The sequence below is a fragment of the Varroa jacobsoni genome, unplaced genomic scaffold (assembly GCF_002532875.2).
Source record: "Varroa jacobsoni isolate VJ856 unplaced genomic scaffold, vjacob_1.0 scaffold_204, whole genome shotgun sequence".
Lineage (NCBI taxonomy): Eukaryota > Metazoa > Arthropoda > Arachnida > Mesostigmata > Varroidae > Varroa > Varroa jacobsoni.
This window is the reverse complement of record NW_019213106.1, coordinates 209,256-226,301: the sequence shown is the minus strand read 5'-3', so window position 1 is coordinate 226,301 and position 17,046 is coordinate 209,256. Positions and strand designations below refer to the sequence as shown.

The following is a 17,046-nucleotide window of genomic DNA, read 5'->3' as shown; positions in this document are numbered from 1 at the left end:
ATATTATAAATGGTAAAATAATGAGAATGTGAAATCAAAGACTTCCAAATAAGAGCAACAGAACCAGAGAGCTCTGTCCCTGTCTTTTGTATCCCCTCTCGATGGTTTTTCTCTCTCCGTGTCAATCGTCGTTGCAACTGACCTGACGACCGGTTAAGCAATAGAGGAGGACAAAGAAATATCACAGAACCAGAATAATTTTGCGGGACACAGGACCCCTAAATAGCGCACATGTTATAAGGAGTACACACCAATAGGGCGACAGCACTCACGGAACGCTGTGCGTGGTGTATTTGCTGATTGCGCGTATTCTTTACAATGTTTGAACCATTTAGAAGCATTTGTGTTCTGCGAAACCAATTGAAAAATTGCCGGTTCCTTTTTACTGTTTGATTGGATCTTCAGCGGCGCGTCGACTATGTACTCTTCAAGCAGGGTATTCGTTGCCACTCGTTTCTCAAGCGGCTCCTGTATACTACAGACATCTTTCGTTGTAGAGTGAACTAGCTAGCCGGTGTGCGGACTTTAAATATTAATGTGTCTGTGTGTGCGTGCGTGCGTGCGTGCGTGTATTCGAGCAAGCCCGGGCCAAGCCATCGCTACCGCTAGTACTACAAATACAGATGGACCAGCTAACGCACGCACTACAAGCTCCACGACTGTCCCCGCTGGCTACTAGTACAACCACGGCCATCATCGTCAACACCATCGTCATCGTCGTTGCTAGCAGCACACAACCGCAGCGATATCAGTGGCGGCAGCTGAAGCCGGGTATAGGCGACATGGAAGCGAACACATTCATGCAAGCGCTACAGCAGCAGCGGGCTGCTACTGCTATAGACGACGGGCAAGCTGCCTGTGCTGGCAGCCGGTGGCTCGCTTAGCAATGGCTCAAACGGGCGACTCCGAGCGTGGCGTGGCTTCGAGCAATGGAGCGAGAGTTCGCTGGTTGGCTTGTTGCCGACAGCCGCTGACAAAGCGGCTTCAAGCAGCGTAGTGAGCTACCAAACAGTCGAACGAACGAGCGAGCGAACGAGCAAACGAACCCCGCCGAACGGCAACGCTGGGCTGAGCGAGTGGCGAGCAACAGCATCAGTTAGCCAACTACCAGCCGGCCCATCGGCTCAGGAACAACTGCAATAGCAAGAGTAACAGCACCACGATCGCGGCTACCACCCGCCATACAGTGGCGTGAGCAGCAGCCGCGGAGTACCGGGGAAGGATAGCAGTCGGCAATAGTAGCAAAAGGAGCTCATCGTCTCCTCGTTGGTTCGGTTCCCCCCGGATCGTTGCTGGTCGCCAGCGATTGCCTCCGATTCGACGGTTGATGGTATCTTTACCACCACCACTGCGGCGGTGGCGACGACGACGACGGCAACGACGACGATGTTGGTAACTACTCGAATGACAATGACGGCTATTATGTTGTCAACGTCTGCGCACTACGACCACTGATGTTGCGGTTCGTCTGATTCGTGGATACGATTACGCCAACAAAGATTAGTCATCGTATCTTACGGGAGTTACTGAGGAACATGCAAAAATACTGTACTAAGCCAAGGGGTCGGCGACTAAATGCTTTGCCTAGCAAGCGACACGGCTCGTATGGCTGACGCTGCGCCATGTCGGTTATGTGGACTACATAAAAGGCAACGGATGAAAAATGAAAAGCTCTGTTGTACGAAAACGAAAAATCAAGTGTCAGCAGGCGGTTTGGAAGACGCGGCGACAACTCCCTTCAAGGGATACCGAACAAGAGCAGCAAACTATACCAGAAAGGAGTACGGGAAAAAAGGTCAAGGATGGAGCGGAACAAGAAGTGGCGTTCGTGAACATGTGCGTGTCTGTGTGTGTCACAACGTGGATACGTTCATGCGTGCTTGCGAGCGCGCACTGATAATAACAACAGCGACAACCAGGAAGCACGAGAAAGCAGTTGTAGTACTCGGAGATTTGGGGTGGTTGTGTGAGGTGGTATGAAAGAAGCAAATGAGAATTGAAAGAGAACGAAGGAAGATTTTGCAGTTGATGATGGTGATGATGATTATAGGCTGGAAAACAGAAATAGGGGTATGTCGAATTGAAAGAAGTACGAGAATATCGGGGGACTCAATATTATTATATATATATATATAAAAAAAACTATTAATAATAATGTTTGTTTATTTTATAATAATGATGTATTTTGTTAGTTTTCTACTGCGTGTTTCGTTGAAAAGTTGAAAGCGGTTGTCAAAAATCCAAATCAGGAACGAAATTTGATCAGTGGATTATTATATTAAGACGCGGTGATCAAGTATGAAACAATGACACGCCTGACTCACCAATATCCAAACAAAATTGAAGAATGTAGTAATGAAAGAAAAAAATAAACGTCAAAGCTGAACAACAATATAAGATCTGAAATGTAATATCTGTCCAGCCTAAGGCGCAGGGCTAACCATTTATTTGAAATAAAGATAAAGCAAGATAGTACTAATGATTATTTCAATCGTTGCCTCGTCATATGGCTGAGCGCGACCTGCTGCCGTATGATTGTGACGACACGATTATGCTGACACGGGGAGAGAGAAAAATAGAGAAGCACGAGAAAAACGGGCGAGCGAACAGTTCCAGACAAGCCCTACCCCGAACCGAATCGCATACGTAGGTTCGGGTGATTTAGGTGCTGAAGGGTGAGAAGGTAGAAGAACGATCTCGCTCAATGTCTAGGTAGTATCTAAGGTGTGGTCTATTTGAGGTAACAAATTTTGGCACACCGTTAAAAAAATCAACAACAACATAACAGTGAATGAGCATAAGCGACGATGAGTGACCGACAACAATAACAAAGGAAATAAGAGGAAGAAATGATGATGAAATATAATTATTGAAGGACGAACATATAAAAATGAAATAAATCATGATCATGATGAAGATAAATAAGATGATAATTATTACAATATTAATTATAATTATAAGAACTACATATAATAAGAAACAGCAGAGAAACTATGCTGCTAATGTCGAACGATATTTACGAGCCGAGTTCACAACAAACAAAAATATAATAGTAATAATAATAATAACTAATGGTCATGTTGAAAAACTAATCGCGATGATATCATTTTACAGATAAATCTAGTTCGAATAATCGTAGTAATAATAACAAAACATAACATAGATAATTTTGACGGCCACTCTAGTAGATGACGAGTTTAAGAACATAGATGGAACAATTTAGTGATTCTATAAATCAGAATATTAGAGATATCACAATAGCCAAGTGAATTATAATTACTATTATAATTTTGTAGTAATCGCAGGAGTGGGTCTGTATTAAGCACTTCGAAAGGTATCATCTTAACAAATTTTATCTGGAAAAATTCTTTTGTCAAAATCTGAACAGCTGTCAGTCAGTGTTTTGCTTAGCTTTGTTTTGAATTTACGACAGTTTAAGTGCTTATGGAAATAATGGTATAGGTTGAAAATTAGCGCATCATGGTCCTTAATGAAGTATAATGCTACGGGCGATGAGTAGGAATGAAGATGTCAAAATTGTTCGACCTCTAATCTCTGTGCCAAATTTATGCGGATTTAACATCAACAGCAACAATGAGTATAGATGGAATAGCATCAGCGACAGTACTAAGGATAAAAGCCGTAAAGATAAAACGACAGCGTAGCCTAGATACATAACACAACGCAACAGCAAAGGGGTGGGCGGTAAAAATGCAGACGGAAAATAGTATCGATAACGAGAAGATACAACAAAAATGCGACAAACGCGAAAGTGAAATGGCAAATGGAATGGGTTCGATGAGAATGAAAAGTTGTAATTGGTCGAAGGAGCGAGTCGAAAATGACGGCCACCAACTCTCGAAGTAAAACATAAAAATAACATGGAGCAAGAAGAAAGCAGGTTCAATGATAACATTTTTTTGTAATATTATTTGTAAATAAAAAAGATATACTTTAAAAGTGAAAATCTTTCGATTCTTTATTTTAGCTAAGTTCGAGCAACCCCATTTGACCTCTTCAACATTATACGAATTTGATATACTTTGCAACTAGGTATTTTCGGTGAAGTTGTTGGACTAGTCAACTCGAACCTCCGCATTATGTCGCATTGTTCCAAAAAAAATTGCTGAACGTGAATATTTCACATCATTTGACGGTAGTTAAAACAAACACCGTCATTTTTGTTCAAATATATAGTAACATTTTTTTGAAGACTAAGTGGTCATATTCATAACAAACAAGCTTTTCCTGATGATCATCAAAATTTCTCTAATTAGTTATTTTTTTCTACGTAGCTTTTTTTCTTAAATTCCAACTATTTCCAGAATGTCTATAAAAAAAAAAACTACCCGTTCTATATAGTAGACAGCAAGGATTAGATGATTTCATTCACTTCTGCTGTCTATTATACTACTAAAATCCTATGGCTGTCTGTTCTGCCGACCCAAATCAGCCTCGTATAATGGTGGTTACCTTTGGATAGCAAAAATTTCCCTCTGTGAAGAGCAGTTCATAAGATAGAACCGATTGAACGCATAATTAATGATAAAATTTCTTCCCCAGAAAGCGTAATCTGACATTAGGCAAACCGACCATTTTTTTCTCGATAACCGTTGAAATTTTGTGAAAGGTTTATATTAAAAAGTTGTTTCTCTTTCACGCACTAGAAAGAGGGTGGCACATTTGATTTAGCGGACAAAACAATTAACAATTTTTCACGTTCTTGCGATTTAGACATAATATGCTGATTTTCATTGAAATGGTCAACAATTAATGACATATGAAGAATTCCAGTTCATTTTTTTCAAGCGTGCGAATATTTTGCCTTGGGAGCAGTTTAATAAGAGGGCATGATTCTAATTTATTTGATGTGCACCATAATTGGTCAAATAAATTATCTAAGTATGTATAATTCCTATTCTCCGACTGGATGAATACTTCCTTTGTTCGAGTCATAGGATTTATTCATTCAGAAAACAGGGTAAATTCGATAGGGTATTGAGATTAAAACAATGGTTCGATTGAAGACGTAGAGGGACATAAGCCACGGTTAAGTAAACTCTCGTATTGGCGCCGCCTGCGCAATTGAAGGTTAATTTAATATATCCAAATTACGTGGCTTTATACTAACAATTTTAAAAGAGAATTTATTATTGAATTGATAGCGCAGCTAGGTAACATGTTCGTTCACTACGGTTAGAAATATGTGGTGGTTTATGTTCAAAGCCACGGCACGCATACTTTGTTTCGCGTAGGAGGCCAGTTATCAAAAGTAATGCCTGAAGTTTATATATTGGATGTAGAACGTGAAAATCCAAACAGAATTTGAAATGAATTACAACGGGATTATTGTAAAGATATGGGCTTGCAATCGAATTGTATATGTTTGACTAGCGCAGGTCAAATTTTTCTCTTGTTGATGGTGCCCATGCAACTATAGAACCTGTTTCTAAAATTGCCTTATTCGGGTTTCATCGTCCGCACTTTCCTATGTGTGTATATGCGAACGTTTTAGGAGCTGACGTGAGCTATACTTTGGTAAGATTTTTTTTTTTGTGTAAAAATTGTCCCTACGAAATAGCAATCCAGTACTTGCATGGAAGTCGATGTGAGGAAGATTTTTTGCTACCAGTTGATAGATCTGGATGAGCTGCGTAAAAATGTCCTTATATTTAAAATGAATATTTTAGTGTGAAGATAGCAAGAAACCGAATGTGACATTTATTTACCCATATGACCATATAATAAGAATCTATTACGTGGAAATTTAAAAACCGAACGCAATAAGCGTCTTAGATGAAGCTTTTTTATTAGTTGGACAGGTATTTCTTAGTACCAATCGAAGGCTCTTGTTTAACTAATTGAAGCATAAGTTATGTTCAGCTAATTCTCAGTTTTCGGGACGAAACTTCCGCTTGAAGTGTGAAAACTTATGACGATGCTATATATTGTAGAGGAATCGATCTTCGTTAAACTCCGACAAACTGAGTAGACATATATAGCTATTTCTATAACTGAAATAAATGTTTCGGCATGTCGAAAACCAAAAACGCAACGAGTCGTATTGGTTTATAATAGAATTAAGATGAGCCTCAACATGGCTGTAATGTCCGCTAGCAAGCTAGGCTGTGTGTAATGCTAATCAAATTCGTCCATCTTAGATAGGCCAAGTGGGCAAGGTAACTGTAACAGAATAACTATTGGTTTACGGTGTAGCTTACGTTCAGCTGCGTCTAACACCAATATGTTATATGTATGAAATCAATCAATGCAACACAAGCGAAAGCTTTACATTAGTAAAAGCCTAAGACCGTTGGGTTCCGCGATTCAAATGACCCTTTAAACGCAAGGATTGGGCATATTTATGGATCGCTAGACTTTTATCATGGGAAGAGTTGTGCAGAAGGGAAAACCAATTGGGCAAATACTTTAGCCCAGAATAGTCAAGGTTTGATTTTCTTCGTAGGGCATAATATTATTTTGGTTGATCGCTATCTGAATCCAGCAGCTCTTTACCATGTTCTACTTTTGGAAACAATTCCACACCACCCACCACTAGGATCGTCCGCACTGATCTATTATGTGCGTTGAGTATTACTATGAAAATTGTATCCAACTTGTGTTACATGAATAAATAAAAACCGTGTTTGAACTATATTGTAGAAGCTATTGCATTACGAAATTGCTGGCTGCTATTCAGCGTTACCTCTATTGTAGTTATAATTAAACTCTTGCCTTTACACAGGTAAAATATAATGTGTTTCGCAGCAAACGGGTGGCGCTCTACACACCGCTAATTTTCGAACTTTACTCACTAAGGCGTCTGAAGCATTCGTAGGATGCGTGAGTGGTGTCGTTAAATTACAGAATTTCAGGCTGTAGCCTCTGTTTACTTAATTTCATATTTATACATTAATTGGCTCCATTTCCCTATCACTTTTTGAATTCGGTACAAATGATTGACACAAAAAAATGGGACGAAATGGTGCCCTGGACCGCGCGCTAGCCTTTCGTCGCCTTTCTCGATCTCTTTGGATATACGCACACACGCATCTGGGTGGCTTGTCTGCCTATCTGTGTGTCAGTACTATCCGTAAGTTGTTGACTTGCTTATCATTACACACGTTTTCTATTGCTACGGGTGTCGCCGTCTGAATCACCATCAGCGTCGAACCCCTTAACTACACCAAGCGCAGTGGCAACGTAAGTCAAATCTGTCTCTCTGTGCGTCCATCTGTGAGATATTCGACTCTTAATGACGTCATGATAATTCTCCTCTGCCTTGACGCTGGTTCGCGCGCCATGGCTATTTGGGTCGTTTGCTTTGCATTGCCTATTTCCTGTCTCTTTGTTACTTCGTTGACTACCAGCCGAGCAGTAGCAACCAGCTATTCGTGTTTACTGGCTATCACATGGCTCTCGCTTTCATTGGCTGTGTTGCCCGCTTTGCATCGTCTGTGTGGATAGACCGTAGCTTGACGCCGTATGTTTTCTACAGTTCAAATCGGTGATAAGTAAAACGACAAAAGTCGACGCTGAACGGCAATATCGACACATGTATTGTCAGACGGAAGTGTTTGGATTTAGACATAAGAGTTTCAGCGATTGGTAACGAAACCCCGATAACGAAAAAGACAGTAGGCCGTTAATCTGCAGACGCCCTTGCTGTTAGCGGGAGATCCGATTTTACATTAGACGGCCGGCCAGCCGGCCAGCAAGCGCCGTGGCTAAGAGGCGACGAGCTCGCTTTTTAAAGGCAACTTCGGAAAAGACATATATGAGCATTTCGAACACTCAACTCACTTCAGCGGGATGGTGTCAGCCGACAGAAAAGTGCAACGATAAAGGAGCGAGGACTTCGTAAATATACTCGAAGCGCCTCTTGGAACAGGAGGAATGAAAGATCATAGAATCATGGAGGACCCCTTCCTTGTTATCGATCCAGTTTTGGTAGATCGAATGAGCTCTGCACAAATACGGATTACATAGTAGACACCGAAACCCGTTCATAGGGTGGCTCTGCAGATAGCCTAGCCACGGGCCGAGCGAATATACCAAAGGGGCGCAATGATGCTGAGCTTTATGATGAGGTTAAGCCTGTATGCTAATCCCGTTCTATGGCCTTGAGATTAAATTTTTTTTCGAAGGACTAAAGGCGATCTACTAAGACAATTACGTAATGAATCACATCTACGAAATCTTGTTTTCGGTAAGTATTCGCAAATTAGATGCACAGCAGACGATTGAAAAGTATATGCCGTCATGATGTATGTCCACTAGAATTTGTGAAGGCGAAGAAATTCTAAATGGTCGTTCCCCTTGTCAGAACATCATCTAACGGTTCCTAGCAAATCAAGGAATTTATCGATAAATGTAGTATCGCGCATCGAACTAGTGTCTTACAGTTACAGTGTAACGCCTGGCTATATCATTATTAGGTTAAGTTATAAACCGAGGGTCATACTATGTACTAGCGTCGGGATTTTTCATGGCTATCTGTAATGCTAATGAAATTTAGCGATGGTGCTGCCTATGGGAAAGCTTTGGTACTTTTAGCTTGAATACCAGTTTTCCACAACATGTCATTCTCATCGTAGTGTTTTTTTTTGTCGAGCGAGACTCACCCACCCCAGGTAATAAAAACAGTTGGGAAACTTTTCCGGATTGTCGATACGAAAAAAAAATCGTGACGATTACCCAGAGGTTCTTTCGTCATGCTATTATTATCGTCAAGCTTATTAAAAGTTTTTCGAGCTGGCACGCGCATTTTTAAATGAACCCATTGCTCAACTGATTCTGTTGTCAATACCTGAGAAGACAGGTAATCCAACTTGTGTTCTTTCTGACTATTACCCCCTGCCGTGATTGCCATACGTACATACCTAGGCCCAGTTTGTGTTAATCTGCGAGACAGCTAGAGGCTATCGCTACTGCTAGCACCAACGTTGCGGCCACTAGCAGGGCAATCATCCTCGTTACGCCGAGTGCGACAATAGTGGAGAATGGTCGTTTGTCGTAGAGAGGTTTCAAGTGGCAAAAACGCAGGCCTTTCAAAAGAGGTAGTAGACTTTTTTATTATCATTCTAGTGTTGCTTTAGTTAGTAGGCGGATGACGACATTGAAGTCGACCTGCGAATGAAACTGTTCGGTTGATCGAATGCAGGACGGCAAAGTAGAAGTTTTTCTACGGTTTTTCCAAAAATGACCCAACCTTACACCGTTTGTAGGAGTTAGATGACGAGCCGGGGCTGAAACCAGGCGATGTAAGTACTCGCTGACTCATTCCTGTTTGAGTTCTGACTCGACCCTGGTTGGCAGGCAGTCATGGCCTGCCAGAGAAGGTGTTAAAGACGATGGGGCCCGGAGACTGTCATGCGTGAAGACAACACAACACTGCGACAAACATAGGGGAAAATACAGAAATAGAAAGACGAGAACATTGAAAAAAAAAGAATGAGATCCATTTCAGAGAAATTTTCCAAAGCAGTTCAAAACTCCTGTTGTTAAGCCAAGCAATTTTGACGGATAGCAAAGTAGCGCAGGTATGATCGGTTGTCTGTTATCGGCTAACTCAACGCCAACCTTGTCTAGGTATCTGATCTGTTCTGACAATCTGAATCGAGGTGTACGAAACCGCTAAGGAGAAGCCTTGATCATGCACAACATCTGGGAAATTGCAAGGGCTGACTGCAGCTGCTGCAGTTCGTTCTTGCTTCTTCAATACAGCTAGCGCTCATAAAATGCTCATTATCCCCAAGTAATATTCCAACCTTAAGCACCGATTCATTCTGGAACTGCATAAGAACGGTCACAGTGCCAGCCCACGAGATACTGTCAACATTAGCGCGCCCCCAAACGGACACTTCGTTGTCGGAAAGTGATGTCTAGTTACGGTCGTGCGTTGGCTATTATCGAACTCTCAATCGATTAGTTGAACGTACTGATGACTTTGGTATTAATTCAAGCAATATGGCGAGCGGCCTATACTGTACGTACGCACTCACACTATGTAGGGCGGGTAGTGACAATGGAACTTCATTAATCCAAAATGTTCAGTCTGATTATGATAACATCTTAACACAGCCTAATTTGATTGTCCTTGTTTAGTTTGTGTCGGGAATTTAAAATGCAAACAGCCGACGTTCACATTGGAACGATAACAGGTAAGTAAGGTTAAGTTGAGAAAAAAAATGGTTACATTGACAACAACATTGACATACTGACCAGGCCACCATATCGCTTAACGACAGTGGTTGCTTAACATCGGCGTAGTAAAATAGAGCATTTTCTTTCTATTTACGCTATATTCTTAATCGGCAGCATGAATAATGGCGCAGCTGTGGTGGCGATCGTGAATGGTGACTGCACGAATTTATCCACTCGCTTTTATTCTACATTTGGCAATGATGGCAACTTGCGAACAGAATAGTCAGTACTTGCATATCAAAGTAGATGCTGACACAACGATAATGCCAACCGTTATTGGTATCCCTAAACTAATATCAGCGTCAGGAGCATCAGCGGTAATGGCAAGCGCCGCTGGCGTTCTGTGGCCCAGCAACAGTGTCTATAAAAGATTCGACAGCAATTGATCACCGTTGACTGGAACGCGTATATGGTACGTGTCTTTGCGTGCGCCTCGGGATCATTGCTTGATTTGCCATAGAAGATTTCTCGTTATCGTTATCATTCGAGCGGCGTCCGCAAAGCGAGACGCGACAGCGTCGACACTATCGTGCAGATCGGCGTTTCTGTCAACTGCCGTTTTGTCAGTCTTATTCCCGCACAGCAAGTTTTTTTTTTTTCGTTCTTCTTTAGTTGCCCTACCCCCGCGTAATTCCAGCTGATAAACTCAATTCTACACTTACAGATTTGGGCATTTGACTAGCAGAGCCGTGCGGGCGGCCTACCAGTGAAAATGCTGGTAGTCGTAAAAATGATGCCGTGTGTAGGCTATACCAGTGTTCCAGCTCGATTAGCTGTTGTGGTTATTGTTGATGCAGTCGTTGTTATAGATTTTCGATGGCTCGTTAGTCTACTGCTATAAGGAGACGCTTTTTTTTTAAAATTTACGTAACGGCTTTTCTCCAACACTGAACTGTCTGTAACTACAATACTCGGATAAACATTTCCCGCAGCTACTGGCGTACACTTTCGACACACTTGGTCGTCTGCTCACTCTCTCATTTCAGAAGAAGCAGGAATTCAGGGGAGATGCAGAGGGATATATCTGTTCGAACGAGTGTTGGGAGAGGATGAAACGTGGACATGATGTTGCCATATTAGTTATTATATTTAGTTCACTCGCTTCTATCTGCATATGGTATAGGTATTGAGCGTGACTCATTTCTACATTGTAATCACTCAGTGTTTGTTTTACTATTTCCATATGAAAATATTTATTTCACGTTGCCTCTTAATTTCCATTGGGTCAATCAGTTTAACGATGGGCTGTGCCCCTGTTCAGACCGCACATGGTTTAATAATAATTACTTGTAGTAAATGGTTGTTCCATAATGTATGGATCGTCTCGCAATGCATAAAATTGCAATTGTTCCAGAAGCATGAAGTGTTAGTTTATAGTTCACTAGGTCATAGACGGCGTCTTTTAATTTATGTAATTTTGTATATATATATATATATATATATATATATATATATATATATATATATATATATACGACTTGTGCTGTTTCCTTCGTTATCGCTAGAGACACAGCCTTCGCTGTCGTTAAGCCTGAAATAAGATCTATGCTCTGAACAACTTGTGGTTCTTAGCTCTCCCTCAAGCTTGCTAGAGTAGGTTCGCATCTCACATGGGAAGTGCCTATCCGAATTCAGACGCCTGGCCTGCAACGGGGAGACTCCAAGCTGAGTCATCGTCTCCTTTGCCTCGAACGACTCAAAACGGGTCAACTCCCCTATTCCATAACGCCCCTCACACTACGGGAATCCCGAGAGGCTGCAACCGCATCGCTGCTATGCTGTGGCGGTGATATCATCATCATCGGCAATAACAGAAGCAGCACCATATAAAAATCAATCTAGGAAACAACAATGATTTTTCTCTAAAGGAAGATAGACGCCTGGACACGCAGCCATGGAACCATTCAATTCTCTCTTTCACAAATATTTAGCAAAGGAGTGAGTGTTATGCAATAGGACCAGCAACTATGGATTGGGCTAATTCAAGATCCAACCTTGAATGTAGGTTCAAAGGCTGGTGCCAAATTCGAAAATATCTGAGGTAAAAAACGAAACGATGTAGACAGTTGCTAACATCATTTTGAACGAGATTTTCGTTTTGACCGACTTATATATATATATAGAGAAAAAAAAATTGTATACATAACTTGAATGGCTAAAACTTTCTTTTTTTTCTACTACACGTAATGAGTATTAAAATTGCAAAGGAATTTATATAAAATTTATAACTTTTCGTGCTACCGCAGATGTTAAAAAGTATCACCGCTTTAGTTAAGATACTCCCGATAAATGCAGGTTAATAATTCACGAACTTAAAGACCTTTCAGATTTCCTAGTGTCGTTGCTTTTTGACATAGGTTTTGTCTGTAGGGCATCCCCGAAGGAAACGTCCATTAGAGTCAAGTCTGGGCAAGGCAGGCAGGGCGTTCTATTAGACCTTTTCGTCCGACCTACCTGCTTGAATTCTCGTCAAAGTATGCGTTACATCGCGATGATAACGTATCATTGCTTCGTTCTGTTAGTAAAGAAATTTGCCGTTTACCCTAAAATCCGTTCGAATCGATAATAAAGCAGACACTTGCAGTACATTTAGTTAATTGGAACCAATGACTGTACTGTCAGAAATCAATAGGCTAGTTAGATCACACTGTATATAATTTTTTGAGATACCCTGTAAATATCGGATCGCAGTCGTGAGCAGGGATTACAGCTCAGGGGTGTAGCAGACATCTAGGTAGTTTTTAGGTTGGCTGCATTCGGCTGCAGATCTTATTATAGCGGCTATCGTGTTTTACAGTTAAGCCCAAGCATGGAAAAATGTTTTTGTGCAAAAGACTCGGATAATTTCTAATATAGAAAAACGTGGCAATCCCAACGCAAAACTCTTAGTTGGAAATAACCAGGATATTGGTGCTAGCGGTAATGCGTCAGGATCGCTACCGTTTGGAGACAATATCCGTTTCAAACCAAGGCGAAAAGTAATAAATTTGGTGTCGTATATATAAAGCTTAAGGACGCTGTCGCGCTATTACAGTCATCAAATTGATCGTCATCCATGTCTTGAAGTCAAACATTTCACTGAAGGTATATCGTTCGGCCGCTGAAGCCAGGTCGCCCCCTGACGTTGCATTATAGAAGTAGCACATAAAATAATCATAAGAACTTACGCAAAATTGCGTCAATAAAGAGAACTTCCGACACACTTAATTGGCCTATGTGGACTATTTACCGCAGCCACAGATCCAGCCAAACTACCAGTGACTAAGGGGTACTGTTAAGAATAAGCGACCGGCTAAATGCGGCGTCTAGTGGCCGTGAGCAATTGCTTGGGAGGAGAGCGTGCTCCCCGCCTAGTCAATGTTGAAACGCTAAAATTATTTTTCATCGATACTTTAAACCCTGTTCTTCGGTATACGTGAATAGGACACAGGGTACGATGGTAATGTCTGCAGCGCAAAGCAACCCGGGTTGATAAAATCGCATATAGCCAATTGATCAAGATAGATTGAGGAAAAAGTAGCGAATCGTAGGGTAACAATAATTACGGATAGGTTCTTTTACTGTAGCTCTAATTTGGTTTACGTTGGTTGCAGTTTATGCTAGGCCAGTGAGATAACTTAGTATAGAAAAACGAAATTATTCGTTCGACTAATAACTTTCTCTATCCACACAAATCATGTAGTATTTGTTTGTCGTTTGTTGGAACTTGAAGAAACGATCTTTGCCTTTCTGAGCCTAAGATCGGCTGACCGCCCGTTGAGTCACGGCGTCATTTTAAGATATTTATTTTCTATAATGAAATTAAGAGACGTGTTTTGCAATATAAAAAACAAGCAAGATCGATCTGCGAACACAAACATCACGGTTAAAAACCAATCTAACATGAGTCAGTTTATATTAAGTGATGATTAATCTGACAAGGATTAATTGTACATATGTAGACTAGACTTCACTTTTGCAGGATAAACGTTTTCGATCGTCGGTTGACATGCTTAAATCGCAACAACATTACAATAGATCCCTTTGCGTAATCAAAGCATCTGTTCGGATCTCATGGTCTCAGGCCGTTAACAGCGTCCTTGCTTAAGGTTCTAGTGCTAGGGATGATTCTGTTTCGGATAACAGGACCACTACGCGTTAAAATGTAATGTCAGTGTAACAGTCCACGGTTCGTTCATCGCAGATTGCTAATCGCGTCTACTGCTATCGCAGCTGCTGCGACTACTGTCGCATAATAGTCCGAGATATTTGTCATTTTTTTCGTAATTAGCAGACAACATTAGCTAGAGAGATGGTCTCGTTAATTACTAAACGTTTTATAATGATGATAGTAGCGCAATAATTTGAATTGTAAATTACACATGTGTAAACAATGGACTATGCTATATCGCCTGTCTTGTCAGTTTGTGCAATGGGTGTGCGTCTCGAGTGCGTTCTTGTCCCGCTATGTTATGAACAAGTTCTACTGGCCTTACTCGCTCTGTGCATATCGTTCTGTTCGCCAAGGGCCTGCTATAGCTGGTCCACAGTACTGCCGGATTTGGTTGTCGGGGAAGCTTGACAATCACCTTGCACCCGGTGGTAGCCATGTATACAGTCAATGGCATCTTGGCCGCGCCGAACGAACGGGGACCTACTATAGGAAGAGCCTATCTTTCAGCTGATCCACCGAACGAGCTAGAGCCTCGAGTTTCGACTACGAGCTCGAAGCTCGAACGTCCAGGCGTGGGATGCTCGAACCTTCCTCTTTCCATCTTCGCAAAGCTCGCACGGACGGGTCCACGTTGGCGGTAGTTTCGCGGCCCGTCAGCTTTTTCTTCTCGGTTTCTCATACACGTTACACAAAGGCGCCAGCCCATAAACCTGAAAGACACCCACTTAGATGAGTTTAGATCCGAGCGAGCAGCGGGCAGGAAGTATGAAATAGCTTTCTTATAGTAGCTGACCGCGCTATGTTGCGAAGAGATGCGTGACACTCTGAATTCGACATACTACGATGCCCCGCCACCGCCATGACCGTGGCTGTGACAGCGGCCATTCACTGCCCTATCTGTTGCTTGCTAGCGTGTTTTAAAATAACAGAAGCGCATACGTACTTGCCACAGCATGTCGAAACACTCTTTTTACTTACTACTTGCTCACTTATCGTTTTAAAGTCTTCTTTTTTTCTGAACCTACGAGTTATAATTATGGAACTAGTAACAGTAGCAGCATTATGTTTGAAGTTTTATTTTTGTTTCAATGATGTCATGTCGTAACTGTCATGTCTCAAAGCAAAGCTGCCTCAGTTAATTAGCTTTGATACTCCAGTCGAAAGGGAAGCGAAGAAGATTTGGGAGTGAGAGAATGGGAAGAAGTTCGCTTAGCTATCATTTCGTATATAGATAGGCAAAATGGCGTAAGCTGATCATTTGGACCTGCCGTCTCATTGCCGGTACCAACAACGTGGGCGACAAGAAACCTTTACGATTATAGGGTAAATCTGAAAAAATGCCGGATCTGTAAAACCCGGAGAATTATAAAACAATTTTCCGCATAAACACAAATATTCTCGGATTGTGTTGCTATATTGTCAGGATCTCAATGGCGTGCATTGCTGCATTCATGCATGTGTGACATATCCTTGATGACTACAACAAACTGCATTAAGTACAAAAACATTACATATCTAGCGTATTTTTCCTTCGGTACAAACGTTTCGTCGTTACAAATACGTTTCTAGTTAACGGCGATATTCTAATCTAGGCAGTTGTTCGTTACAGCGATAGGTGCATCACGTCCTGGTCATGGCACAGTGGTAACATGTTTGCTTACTACACACATAAGGTTGCTCAGGTTCGAAATCGGCCGTGGATACGCCTCGTTTCGTAGTCAGATATTCGAAATAATGCCTGACGTCAGTACCAGGTATAGAATTAGAAACTATTTGTAAATATACAGTTGGATTTATAACTGAAGACAGTTTGAATTTTCCACTAATAACCGATTTTTACCTTTCCCTGTTTTGCTGAAGTGACAAAGGCCATGACGAAAATAGAGCGGTGGAGAGAAATGGGTGGCAGTCGAAACCAGTCTTTAGTGTATGGCTTAAATGTTCCCTTCATAGGGTCTTAGATACAACGTACAGCCAATTATAGACAAATGTTGTCTGCCGTACGTATAATTTTTGTCAATGTGCATTAAGTCTTATCCCGTTGTTGAATTGTTTAGATGCATTTCATTTGGCGATAAATTGGAGTAGGTGCATGATACTATCACAACTTTATTGTCTCTCACAATTTCGCCTAAATGTGCTACCTCTATTCTAAAGCTAGCGTTAGTTATGATAGTTGTGCTTCTGTGATAAGCGGAATAATCGGCAGAGCCCGTCATGACGCTCCAACAATCATCCACCGGTGTTGTTGCAATGCGTTTGACGCCATCTGTTTATTCTGTGGCAGCTCACACACCCAGAAAGGGCATAGTAGCCGCGGCATCAGTCGTAGTATGCAGGAGTACGACATCGCTGACTGTTTGTTGACGACGATAGACGCGCTTACACGGCGCGTGTTCCCGTATTGTCGAGCATAGCCAAGCACAGACGCGCTGACGGCGACAATGTCTGATTGTTGTTGCTACCGGCAGCAACTTATTTCTTCTCCAAACATTATTTCTTCCACTTAGTTCTGCTGCTGGCGCCAAATCCAGTCAATATTTGCCCAAGTATTAAACGTTTTCAGTCTTGCTATCATCGTCGTCGTCGTCATCATCACCATCGACTGCCATAGCTGCAACAAGCGCGACATGACCAAGGAAAACGCAAAAACAACGCCAAAGGCGAAACTCGCTGACGTAACGTTC

General features: G+C 41.7%; 1 protein-coding gene across 5 annotated transcripts in view; it reads right to left on the bottom strand.

Annotated features, from left to right (window-relative positions):
• LOC111273635 (synaptophysin) overlaps window positions 1–17,046 on the bottom strand; it is a 61,462-nt gene that overhangs the window by 12,303 nt on the left and 32,113 nt on the right. For 2 of the 5 annotated variants that reach the window (XM_086973555.1, XM_086973554.1), the window contains exon 2: window positions 14,775–15,069. The exons of the other annotated variants lie outside the window; for them this stretch is intronic. The gene's annotated coding sequence lies outside the window, so the exon portion shown is untranslated. The remainder of the gene's footprint in view (window positions 1–14,774; window positions 15,070–17,046) is intronic. 5 annotated transcript variants of the gene reach the window in all.